Below are 13,088 nucleotides of genomic sequence, written 5' to 3' on the forward strand. Positions count from 1 at the left end.
ACGTTCTTCTTTCCGTTTCTTCTTCGATTTAATTATTTTCCAGCCTGGCCTTCTACCTGCTCCCATGCTGAAAATCACTTTAGAAGGTATTTATGAGCAGCCCAGGGAGTGGCTCACATGCTGTGAGGCCCTGCTCCTCTGTCAGTTGGGATGTCCTTTGCTGTTCCTTGACCTCATCTCATCCTCATGGCTGCAGACAAAGCTCCTGCCACTCGTTCTGCTGCACTCAATTTCTGCAAGCTTTTAGGAGCACTTCACATTATTTTCCCACTTGTGTTTGAGCTTCTCCTCAATGTGGGGCACTTGTGAACTCTGGGATCATTTCAGTGGGGTTTGGATCCCCTGGGCACTCCTTTTCCTGCACAGTGAGCTCAGCAGTTGCAGCTGTGGGGCTGCCCACCAAGGGCTGGGAGAGTTCAGTTCTGAGAAGTGTCCATTGCCCACATCACACTTGAGACTGAGCTTCTTTCTACTCCATGTGAATTTTCAAGATGTTAAAGAGTCACTGCATCTCCACAGGAGTAAATGGGAAATGTATGTCAAGTGAGGTACGAGAGAAAATTACATTTTTTAATAGGTTTGCATTTTAAATGAATAATCAGTCCACTGATAAAATATAATGACTTGGGACCACAGAAAAGATTCAAGGAAAGGCAGTGCTTTCCTTTTGTCTCACAAGTGACTCTCAGCTGAGAGAAATAACACTCTTTCTAGAGCAGCAACTATAGCAACAAGAGGATTTGACTGGGTAGAGGTCAGGGAGTATAAGCTGTTTTTCACTGCTGATTTTAACATGCCATCCTCACAATTGGCTATTACTTGTGGTGTTAGGAGCCCTTTGTTGAGATTCTATTTCATCCGGTGCTACGGTGTGCTGAATAATTAAAGCTGTCAGCACAAAAATGAAGTATCTATGCACCTTTGAGAACAACTCCAAAATAATTTGATGTCCCAGTTATCACAAGAAAATGATTAACAAAAGAAGCTATCCACAGGCCAGGAAAAATTATGCTTTGAGAGCATCTCTGTGTATTTTCCACATCATATTGCCTAGAACGTTGTCACCCGTGGCAGTCACATGAAATTTCCTGGCAACTGCAGGTGTGTGGTTTCTGTAAGTGTGTTGAGGGCAAAATTCATGCACCTCCCATCAGAGCAGGAGAGCACAAAGCAGGGACTTGCAGGTGAGGCAAAGGGTGTTCCTGTACCCAGCCACAATGCCCATTACCCCACTGGCCTTTAGGAGGGAAAAGGTTCACAACACATTTTCATCCTCATGGCCCAAGCCATGGCCTGACCTGCTGGGATGCTTTGTGAGTGTTGTCAGATCTCAGTTCAGAGTCACCTGTGTCCCACCAGGATGCAGGCAGCACAGGAAAGGCTGAATGCTGTCCCTCTTCTATTTTTCCCACTGAGCACACCTGTGAGCACTCTAGGGTCTTTTTCTGCTACGCTGTGAGTAGCAGTATTATATAGAATCCTCGTGTTATTTTTGAGGGGTGGGACAATATTGGGAATACACAGCTTGATTTGCAGCCACAATAACAATTAGAGATTAAAGATCATTGGCACAGGCTTCTCCCGACAGGGAATTCAGGAGGAGCAAAGCAAAAGCAGCAGCATTTTCCTGAGGATGGATGGGGGGTGTTCATACACCATAGGCTCTGTGTTTGCTTTGAGTGTGCTCCCTGTTGGTGACAGGCTGTGGTGACAGAGGGATCCCACTGCCATTGGTGGCTTTTTTCTGCAGGAGCTACCAAGGTCTTACTGTAGCAGAATCATGCCAGAAAAACACTTCCTCTCTGAAGTTCCTTACTGGCATTAACACAACCCAGTTATTCCAAGCACTCAAAATCTCAGTGCACAGGTCAGTACAGCAGGCTCCAGCTGCTCATATCGTAGGACTGCATCAGAATTGTGTGGAAAATGTGCAGCTAAATAGAGGAGAATATAGTGGCAGTGATCTCTGCATAACATTCTGCGGCTGGGAGATTTTTCACAGGGCTGTAAGGACTGACTTAGCTTTGCCATAACCTCCCACAGAAGTGCTGTGCTGCTTTCTTTTTTCATTACACCTGCTTTTAGGTCCTCTGCATCATAAAGGAAATGGGTGCCTTGTGTGGTTCTGTACAATAATATCCCTGTAGCTCATGCTGAAGTTAAAGATAAACCCTTATCTTCCCTGGGTTTCTTGCATGAAGCTCCACAAATCCTGAAGCCATTAAACACAGGCAGACTTGGGTCTCAGTGGAGCTGCTCACATATTCTGTCACACAGGTTTGTCCAGGGGCATTTATCTGCTCAGAGGCACAGAAACCTGGGTAATGCCTGTTTGCAGTTATGCGTCCTAGCTGGGCACATGGCTCAGCAGCAGAGCTGCCATTTGTACCCACCAGTGCCCCTGGATGTCACTGTTATGTGCCTGTGCCATGAGTTAGCTCCAGGGGACAACCCAGCCCCACAAAGCCACTCGCTCACTGTCCCATGGTGGGTTGGGGGGTAATCAAAAGTGTAAAAGTGACAAACTCGTGGGCTCAGATAAAGTGCTCATGAGAGATGAATAGTAAAGCACTCAGAGCCATCAGGGCAGCCCTGTGCTGAAGGAGGGCAAGAATATTTCATCTCTAAGGCCAGTGGGAAGAGTAATTTTCCCAGAAGCCAGAGTTGCTGTAGGTTATCCTTTTGCTGGAAACTTGGTTCTATCTGTGTTGAGCTCAGGAAGTTATCACATGCCCAGAGGTTGGGTTGGCTTTAGAAACAAGCCTGTTTGTGTTTGTGCTCCACATGGAACAGTTTAATATTTGGGTTTTTCATGAAGCTTCTGTGTCTGCTTTTAATAAAATGGCCTGCAAGCAGTCAGATTTGCTCTTGTATAGGGGAATAAATAACTCATGCCTTTTGGGGTCCCATTCCTTCAAGGCAGACTTAAAAAGCTGCTTTGCCCTCTGTTTTTGCCTAGGGCTTCATTTCACTCTCTATATATACCCATATATATGAATTCTGCACTAAATACAGAGTGTAGAATAGAGTGTATACGTGTGTGTGTATGTATCTGAAGTCTGGGGACACAGAAATACATCTATATATAAATACATGGAGTTCTGTAGATAAATATACAGAGCTCATCTCTTGGTAGGGAGATTCAGCTGTTGAGAGGCTGTTGCCCTTGCTGTCAGTGTGTCCTGTGGAGGAGGCAGCACAGCAGCACACAGGGCTTGCCTGCAGCTCCTGTGGGCACACAGCTTTGGGATGGAGCCCCAGGGTTTGCTGCTTTTGCTGGGAGAAGCTCACAGGGCTGCAGGAGCTGAGCCCTGGGGACACCACCCAAATCCCATGTCCTGTTCCCATTGCGGCCTTGCATCAATTTATGTTTAACTTGTGACTTTTGCCCCTTTCTTCTTTCCTGCCAGCCTTTAAGGTTGGTTGTGCTTGTTTGTCTTACCAAGCCCTTACAACAAAGCCCATCTCCTTCTGAACAGATGTAAAGTGCCCTGCAATGAGTGTTTGGTGCATTTAGGTGATGCCACCTCACTGGCACTGGCCTGGCTGTCCCCAGCATGGCCACTGCCCATGTGGCACATCCATCATTGCCTGTGCAATGGCAATGGCTGTGCTGCTCCTCCCTGCTTCTTCCTCCCCATCCTGGAAATCAATACACACTGCTAAGAATTGCTAACTAAACCTCCAACTCTTGAAAAAGGATATAATGTGCTTCTTCCTCCCTGCTTAGATCCCTTGTTCAGTGCAATTGCCTGTCCCTCTCCTGCCATTTAGCAGGAGACCATTGTGATCTTTCTATAGGTTGATGATTATTAAGTTGTGTTCATATTGCATCGCTGCATTCTGCTGCATCCTTGGAAATGATGCCCATTGCCACAAGGACAGCAGATGGGCAGAACATTATGTAAAGAAAATTAATCCTCTTGTGGTGGGAGTTCCCCAATATGACAGAAAATCAAGGCAACAAATTAAGTGCATAAATATTTGCATCAAAGTCTAAACCTGCAGGGCACATGGAAAGGGCACATATTGTTAAATGTCCCATTTTTTATTGCTTTATCAGACAGGGACATTATTGCATTGTAAAGGATATGTACTTTCCCCCTCATGAGGAGGAGAGAACTGTACAGCACCAGTAAATCAGGTTATAAATTGCTGAGATATATAAGGCTTGATTCTGAGCCCACTGGAGTGGAGGTCCAGGCTCTCATGCTGAGGAGGTGTGCATTGGTTACACTCCTGCCCCTTTGTCTTTATTTCCAATTACCTAGAGGAAAATAAAAGACTTAGAGCATTACAGATGGTGTTGTTTAAGGAAGTAGGGGCCAGCTTTTTGGTTGTAAATAGGAATTGTTTGGGAAAAGCAATGGCCAGTGCAGTGCTCAACAAATACTGAGGCTGTGTCTTAGCTTTGGGAATGTCCCAAGCAAAGCAGTCTGATACTGAGTGGACAAGCCTGCTGCAGCTGCAGTGTTTGCAAACAAGTGAGGGCCAAATTCATTCCTGCTGTCTCTGATGTGACCAATCTGAAGGGGAAAATATTCAACAGATTTTACAGTCAGCTATTTCTGCTCCAGAAATGCAGAGGAAGCCACAGCAGCGAGTACCTCACACCTCTGTGGGCTTTTCCCCCTTCAAGATCATGTAGGCTGGTCAAAAAGCAAAGGCAGGATCTGCCTTCTGTGAGCTGACACCCTGTGAGAAATCCACTGTTATGTTCTGTGCACTGAGGGATGGATGTATTTCCACCTGCATTTCCATCTAGATCATGTTAGGATCTAAATCAGACCAATCTTTCTGTTTAATGGTTAAATGGAGAATAATAAAATACTTCTATGAGAAAACATGGGACTGCTAAATAAAAAAAAAGGGAAAATAAGCAGCCAACAGCTCCCATTGGAGATCAAACAGGATTATTTTTTTGTCAGATTGAAATTATAATTATGTTTGTTTGGGTTTTTTTCTGTTGTTGCTGTCTTTCATCCTTCCTTAAAGCAGACATTAAACTCAATTCCACAGGAATTTACTTTAGAACCCAGCAGCAAGGTTAAAAGCCTAGACATTGTGTGTTTTACCTGAAGAGAGGAAATGTTCCTGCAGTGTTGTTGAGGCTGAGAAGCAGAGATGTGCTGGAGCTGAGTGCAGTGATCACAAGCCCTGAGCCCTGCCCAGGCTCCTGCTCTGGGAGCCTCTGCCCATCCTCAGATGCTCCTGGCTCCAGGTCTGGGGGTGCCTGGGACTGGTCCCAGCTAAAGGCCAGTCCTTGAAATGGGGAAAGCAGCTTCATGTTAATAGTTTACCGGAAGAAAACCTAATTTCCCACAAAAGTACAGCAGGAAAAGCCCCAGCTCCCCGTGGCTCTGTGCAGGACACAGGGCTGGGTGCTGCCAGGTGTGCAGGTAAATAGGACTGGAGAAAACACTTGGTTTTGGACTGTTTTTAAACAGTGAACCTTTAAATGTTGGTTAAATCCTTATAAAATGGTGCTTAGCCAAGTCCTGTTTCTCTGGAAGGGAAGGACTCGAGGTTCATGGAGGAATATAAATTGTCAGTATTTCTTTATATATTTCTTCCATTCCTTTTATTCAGGATGGAAAGTGTTAATATAAATTGAACTAATTTTTTGCTCTGCCCTCAAAAATCTTTTTTTTTTGTAATAAGAAAAACATTCGGTATGTGAATTCAGTGATGTTTTGCTACAAACCTGTCTGCCTACAAAGAATGTACTGAGGATAAAAGAGTCCAGCAGAGTTAGATTTGATCTAGGGGACTAAAACATCCACAGTTACCAGATCAAGAAAAAATATCCTCATTTTCTGCTCTGTGCAGCCTCCCAGAGCCTTTCTGGGCACTGCTGGTCATGGGGGCTGTTTCTCAGTCCCTGAGATGGTACAGGTGTTGTCAGACAGTGGAAATGACAGGTTTTGGCTATCTGAAGGAATCCAGGACTGATTTATTCCATCTGCAAGAGTTCTGGGGTGCTCACAGAGCAGAGCTGAGCTCTTGGACAGTGCAGAGCTCCAAGGGGAGCATTGCTTCTCCATCTCCTGTGTTCCCCTGCCCTGCTGGTACCCAACCCTGAGGCTGCTGGGGAAAAAAACTGTAGAAAATGCCATTCTCCTTTGGGGAACTTTATTTTGACTGTGCCCTTAAATGGAAAGATTTTGAATCAAAGCTATTTCCACAGGAACCAAGAATTCAGGGTGTTTATTTATCTCCTTGTCACTAATAAAACCAAATTGCCTGTTAAAAATAGTCCTTGTGCCTTATGCAAACAGGCTGGGGATGATGCAGCAGTCAGGGAATGAGACAGGAAAATGAGTGATCCCAAAATTACTTCTCTGTCTGCCACGAGGTTTGGGAAAGGTCTCAGGTCTCTGCTTTGCCTTGTGAAGCCTTGGAGACAGAGCCTCCTCCTGCCAGGAGGTGTTTGCTGCTGCCTGGGGTGTACCAGCCCTGTGGTCACCCCAAACAACCAGGCTGGGAGCCACCAGTGCTTTTATGCAAACATTGTTAGTGCCAAAACCTCAAAGAGGACTTGGGCTCCCAGGATGGCAATCTCCTCAGGAGCTGGTCAGTTGAATATAACAATTCCTGTGAAAACCAGTGATTTATCTCTCATTAGATATGATTTTTTATGCCAGACCCTCCTATCAAAGCCAGCACAGCGTACCTGTCTCAGAGGGTGCTGGGGCCACTCATGGTGCTGAGAACTGAAGAGAGGAGCCACAGAGCTCCTTCCCTTGCAGCTGCACCCTGCTAAACAGCAGCCACAGCGTCTCCAGTGGGAGGAAAAACCAAAATCACTTCATGTGCTGGGGCTACCTAATGGGTTATTCAATTCTGTGAAACAAGCAGCAGGGCTGTTCCATCACTCCTCTGAGCAAAGGTCTGGGTAAAGCTCCTGGTGGGTCAGAAGAGGAATGAGGCTCAAAGTGCAGGAACAGGAGAAAGGATGGGACAAACCTGCAGAAGCAGCATGGCCTGAACCCACACATCATCCTTCAGATTCTCACATTGGCTTTCTAATGTTTCATTTATGCCCAGCTAAAGTAACTCAGACCTTGCAGGGACAGATGGGAAGAGGCAGTGCTGGAGCACATGGAATACATGAGGGAACTGCTACACAGGCTTGCATTTGCAAAATGTTTTTAAATTGCACATTTGTCAGCATATAAATGCAACACTGAAAATCATTAGGAATGAAACAGCAACAGGAAGCTGTGGACACGACCAACAATTGGCCTGGAACCTTTCATCTTTATCCACTGAGCTGTGTCTGTCATTGTGTCCATGTCACAGAGACCTCTTGAGGGTTCTCCTTATGGGACACAGGGCTGTCACCATTTCAGAGACACCAGTGCCTTTTCTTTTCCATATGTGTGTGTGTGTGTCCCTAGCACGCTGCAGCTCTGTCCCCACTGCAGGCAGGAAAGCCCTGAGGCAGCACATGGGGCTCGTGCTAATATTTATCCCTTTGCTGGTATTGATTACTCCCTCAGGGACTTACAAATAATTCAGTCTGAATAACAGCATCCAGAGAGTGCAGCTGCAGTGACTGGTGATGCATCAGACCTGAGGGAGAAGAAAAGAGCCTTCCCTGAAAATTTTCATGCATGGACAGGTGCTCTGCTGTGTGGGTGGACATATTTCACCACCCTTGCCATGCAGTGATGGATGGGTGACAAAACACCTCCAAAAAGACAGAACAGGAAAGTTACAGCACAAAAGAGCTTTCATGAGATTTACCTAACTATGAAGCAAAACCCAGTGCAGGACAGGGTCACCATGCTGGGATCTGATTTTAGGAGCAGTTTTGGGTCTCCAGCCAGCAAAGGCTCAAAGGCTTCTTTCTCTTCTGACACATTCTGATGCTGCAGCTGATTTCCCAGGTAGGTTTGGAGATGACAGGGCTGTCACTCAGCTGTGCTTTTTCACAGTAGTTTAAAAGTCAGATAGTAAGCAAAACTCCCAAGCTCCTGATGATACCTGTCTCAGGAGGGAGTTTTCTCACCAGAGTATTGACTGGTGCTCTGCTAAAAGGAATATATTAAACCTCAGGTCTCCAGGTAACTCTAGCCCCAGCTTTGCTGAAATCCAGAAGAAAAGGAGAGTCCTTGGAATTATGTGTTGCTGAAATATTCTCTGGGGTTGAAAAGCTTTGTCCTAACATGATCAAAAATGTCACAGAGAGAATTTTATGCCATTCAAAGTCTTTCAGTTTAACAGCACCTGCATGAGAGGGGGTCTGAATCCTCACCCACCAGAAGTTGAGCTCATACATCCTGTATCACCTTTTCCCACAGAGCTTCCAGAGAAAAGGTATGAAGAACTAGAGAAAACCAAACTAAACAAAAAATACCCCAGACTTACAGACGATGCTCTCCCTCTAGCATGCTCTTGAGGTGATTTTATTAGCCTTTAAGGAACTGTGTCTCATATTTCCCCCATCCCTCCTTACTTTATAAATACCCTAGAAGACCTTCAAGGGTTGGTGCAGAGCCCTTCATCAGCCCTGTGCAGGGACAGGAACTTTCTCAGCACTGCAATTCTTCCAGCATGTCAGAAAAAATTCCTTTAAACGTCCCCCAGTGTAACTCTTCTGAATTAGTCCTGCTGCTGGTTGTGGGAGGAGAACCACTTGCAAAGCCGGGAATGAATCACTTGAAAATGAATATTAAGCTTGTTTGGAAATGAAACCAAAAGAACTGAGTCAACACAGACTCTCCTCCCATGGGAGACAGGGCTGCTCAGCAATCCCCATATTCCAGCAGGCACGTTGGGTGTGTGCAGCATCCTCACACAGCCTGGCTGCAGGGTAACCACGGTGCCTCAAGGGCTGCAGTGCCCATCCCCTCCTGGGCTCTCCAAATTGCAGGGGGGACTGAAACACAGTGCTCCAAGTTTTCCACTCCAATCCCTGACAGGGGGAATGAATTTTGCTCGTGTTTCCCCTGGCTGTGCCAGCATCAGGTGCTCCAGAGCTCTTGTTCATCGCCATGCAGACACAGTGGGGCAAGGCAGGATCCTGCCTGCTCCAGGTGTGTGGGGTGGCTGTGCTGCTGTCACCCTGTCAGGCTTTCTGGGCTGCCCAGGGGGCTTTTGGCAGTAATTGGTGGCTTTACATGGGAGCTACTATGTAATGCTTGGGGTTCTTCAGAGCCACACTACAAAATAGGGATGAACTTGTCAAAAGACACAAACTGTACTGTAATGAAATATGGACATGGAAAGGGGCCAGACTCAGCTCTTCTTTTCACAACAATTTATTTCAATGTATTTTAAATAGTTAATGACTTTGTTGTTCATTCAGCTCAAACTATCTAAAATAATAAAAGAATTAGAGGGAGAAAAGGAAGTTAAAGGTGGTCAGAAACTCAGCCAAAACATTTGGCAAATAAAGAAACCCAGCCTGCCTGTGTGTGAGCAGCAGTATTTGGGGTTAATGACACTTTTTGTCCAGACTGGAGCAGAGAAAAGGAAATTCTCAAGGCTTAAAAATATTGCTGTAATGTGAACCGCAGTTCTCAGCCAGCTCTTGTTCTGAAGTTATTTATTTGCCATGACTAATTTGCAGTTTCAAATGCGGTCACTGCCTCACACGTGGCAGTGCCTGGGCTCACTTGGAGCCCAGCAAAGGAGCTCTGCCCATTCCCATGGGCAGTGCCAGCCCTGCTCTGCAGCCCAAACCCAAAGCCCATTAACACTGAGTTCCTGAAATGCATTTCCCAGGCGTGCAGGATGCTCACACACTGACACTGAAGGGCGGATGCAGACTCAGATCGCTGCCTTGCTATTTCTCATCTTGCCCTGTTTGCTTTTTTTTTCTTTTTTCGATTAATCAGCCCAGGGATGCAGAGAAGCCAAGTGTCTTGACAGCACAGAGGTAATTTGGGAAGGGCAGGCAGGCTGCAAAGCTCCCAGCAGTGGGACCAGCATTTGGCTCAGCTCTGCTGTTGCCCCTGGTTTTAGGGTAAACACGTTGTTAAGTTTGTTCAGCCAACCATCACTTCCCATTTTCCGTGCCCAGAGAGCAGGATGAGGCAGGCAGTGCTGCAAACACAGGTGGTTTAAGGGTTCTCCCCACCCTAAATCTCCTCTGTGGGCTGAAGAGAGCGTGTCCTGATGCCCCTTTCCCAGCACAGACAGTCTCTAGATCTGCCTTTAATTAAGATGAGAAAGGGGGGCTTGGGGGGATTCTGGGTTGATTTCTGCCACTTTCAAATTCCTTTAGTTCTGTGTGACACACGTTGGGCATGAGCTGAGATGCACCAGGCAGAGAGCTGGGCTAAAAATAAACCCAGAGTGTGACTGCTGTGTCAGTCTCCTGTTGATATTTTTTGGTTTGTTTTATGACATCTTTGAGGCCAGTCAAGTGTGAGGGGAAAAAACAAAAGAGAGAGAATGTTTGCTTTTTGAGGCTGGATTAAGGGTGAGCTGGTACAAATCATGTCATGTCACTGAGTGGATCCAGAGCATTACAGTCTCTGTAATGCTGGTTCACACTCATGCTCATGCACTCTAAATAAGAACTAGCTTGTTCTTATTTAATAATAATTAGCTTGTGCTAATTCTTAGTGCATTATCATATTGATACCAATTTAACTGATGTTAACTAATTAAAGGAATGGACAAATTAAATCAGCACTTACCTATCCATGTGAAAGAAAGGGCTGTGTTGCAGCTTAGAGTCAGCAAGTAGCAGAGTGCTGGCTCCCCAAAGAGAGACTTGGGGAATGTGAGGTGTTGATCCAGTGGAACTGGGGTTAGGGACTTAGTGGATCTATGGAGAGAAGGACTAAATCTGACAAAAAATGCTCCTAAACAGGAAATTCTGCAAAGAAATGCATGCTTTGAAATGCATTTGGACATTGCATCAGTTGCCTGGGGGGGCAAGGTCCCTGCAGTGAGCAGGTCCCAGTGCATCCCCACTCTGTGATGGGCTGCAGTGGTCCCTGGGCTGTCCCTCCCCAGGGACACCTGCCTCCCCACGGCTTGGCTGGTCCTGTTGTGGCCAGTCTGCTGGGAAGTAGCTCACACCACTTTTTCTTTTTTACTGGAGGCAAAAAGTAATTTCTTCCTCTGAAGGCCAGGGCTGGAGCCGTCCTCTGCTAATGAATGCAAACCATCAGTGAGCAGTAATGGAAAATCGGGGATGATGTGGCAGGCAGTGGCTTGCTTTCATGGCACCAGAAAAGCCCTTTTAAATTTAAATTTAGCAAAGAATTTAAAGCACATATAGGCAGACTCTATTAGAAAGTGAAATATTTGATCTTAGCTATTAATCTGTTATAAGAATACTTTCATTTCCTTGCCATGTGTATCCAGTGATAGACTTTCATAAATGAGATCACATTAAAATGTACTTTATGTTTCTAGTTAAATCTCTCTTATTATTATGCAAGTCCTAGTTAGGGAAAAAAAAACAATTACAGCAGCAGACTAAGAAGAGCATATTATTTTAACTCATTTATACAAGTGAAATACTGCTCCTACTTGAAGGCTGTCCATTGTGCACTACTACACACCCTGGGAAGAGGCTGCTCCAGCCATGCTACCAGATTTGGGAAAATTTATGGGCAATGGAAATACAAATAGAGTCTAAACCAGCTCATGTGGTGTGAGGTACTGATATGTGTATAGACACAGAGCAGTATTGAGTAAAATATGTATTTTTATATGGAGTATATTCATATTGAAGTATTATATTTGTATTGAAGCATTTCATATGGCCTCTGTCTTACTGAAATCAAATATATTTTAAGGATGGTCCATAATTAATGAGAGCTATCATTCCTGGCACACTGCACCATGGGCAGACAAGTGTTTTAGGAAGTTTCCATGTGCCCAGAGGGGTTGGGAGGCTCTGCAGCCCTGGTGCTACCTGTGGACACGTGCAGGGATTGTGTCAGCCCAGCTGGGCCAGGGGTGAGGGCTCTGCAGAGCTGCACTGCCTGCTCTGGTGGAAACATTAATTCAGAGAAGAGACCACTGGCAGCCTGGAACCAGCACAGAGCATCATGATGGATGTTTCAGGGCGAGAAGGAAAAAGTGCTTTACATCATATAACTCACTTTGGCTGATTAGGCACAAATGTCTGTTTTAAACCTTCAAATCTGGGCACCCAAACCGTGTCATAATGCTGCCACTTTTTGAATGTCTTTTCACTCCATTCAAGCAGCCTGACAGAGACCCAGCAGGGGCCACAGCATCTGCTGTCATGCTGCTGGAGCAGAAAGCTTTGCTTCCAGATTCACCAGTGCTGTGGATCCAAATGCTTCCCCAGGATGAGGCAGCCACGGTGTACAGTGAATGTGTGCATTGACATCATGCTTTAGCTGAAAAGTCCAGCCTGGTGTCTTCCACAACAGGGTGCAGCTTGAGGCTTGAATCTGCAAAATGCAGGATACTTTTGGATCATATTAATGCTATTAATAAATTAACCTGAAACTCCTTGCCTGTGAATTTAGGATCCTGGCATGACTCTGCTTGGCTTGAGAGCTGGCCAGAACAAACTGGTGCTTTGCAATTTACTCCAGCACATGAAGTGTCTGAGCCTTGTCCCTCCAGAGTCCCCCAGCTCCAGGTTCAGCCCTTCCCCATCCAGGTGGGATTCACAGTTGGTGCCCCAGCTCAGAGCCCTGCAGTCAGGGCAGGGAGCAGCCAAAGGCTGATTTGGCACCAGGATAGTCACAATCATCTTTCCTGGAAGAATGAAAAATTGCCATCCGTGTCTGCTTTTAACTTCAGTACAACTTCAGTACCTCCTTTTTTTTAATCATTCATAGACAGTGAAGATTTACAGCTGTTTGCATTTGTGAAGCCTCAGATTACTAACAGCCTCTGATTTTTAGAAAATAGGTTACAGATTCTTTAGCAGCAGATGAGGAAATGCCAAATTTCAAAATCCTCATTGTCAAGGCAATTAAATACCTCGTTCCTGTTGCACTTGGTTTACTGGGCAGCTGTTGGCAAACTGCTCTGCCCTGGGTCTTGTGTCATTGTGTGAATAACCATGTTCTAGACTATAAATAATAATTACAATTATTATTGTGGCAGATGCAGGGATGTGGTGATGGTGTTTCCAG

This window comes from Zonotrichia albicollis, chromosome 16, assembly GCF_047830755.1.
Source record: "Zonotrichia albicollis isolate bZonAlb1 chromosome 16, bZonAlb1.hap1, whole genome shotgun sequence".
NCBI lineage: Eukaryota > Metazoa > Chordata > Aves > Passeriformes > Passerellidae > Zonotrichia > Zonotrichia albicollis.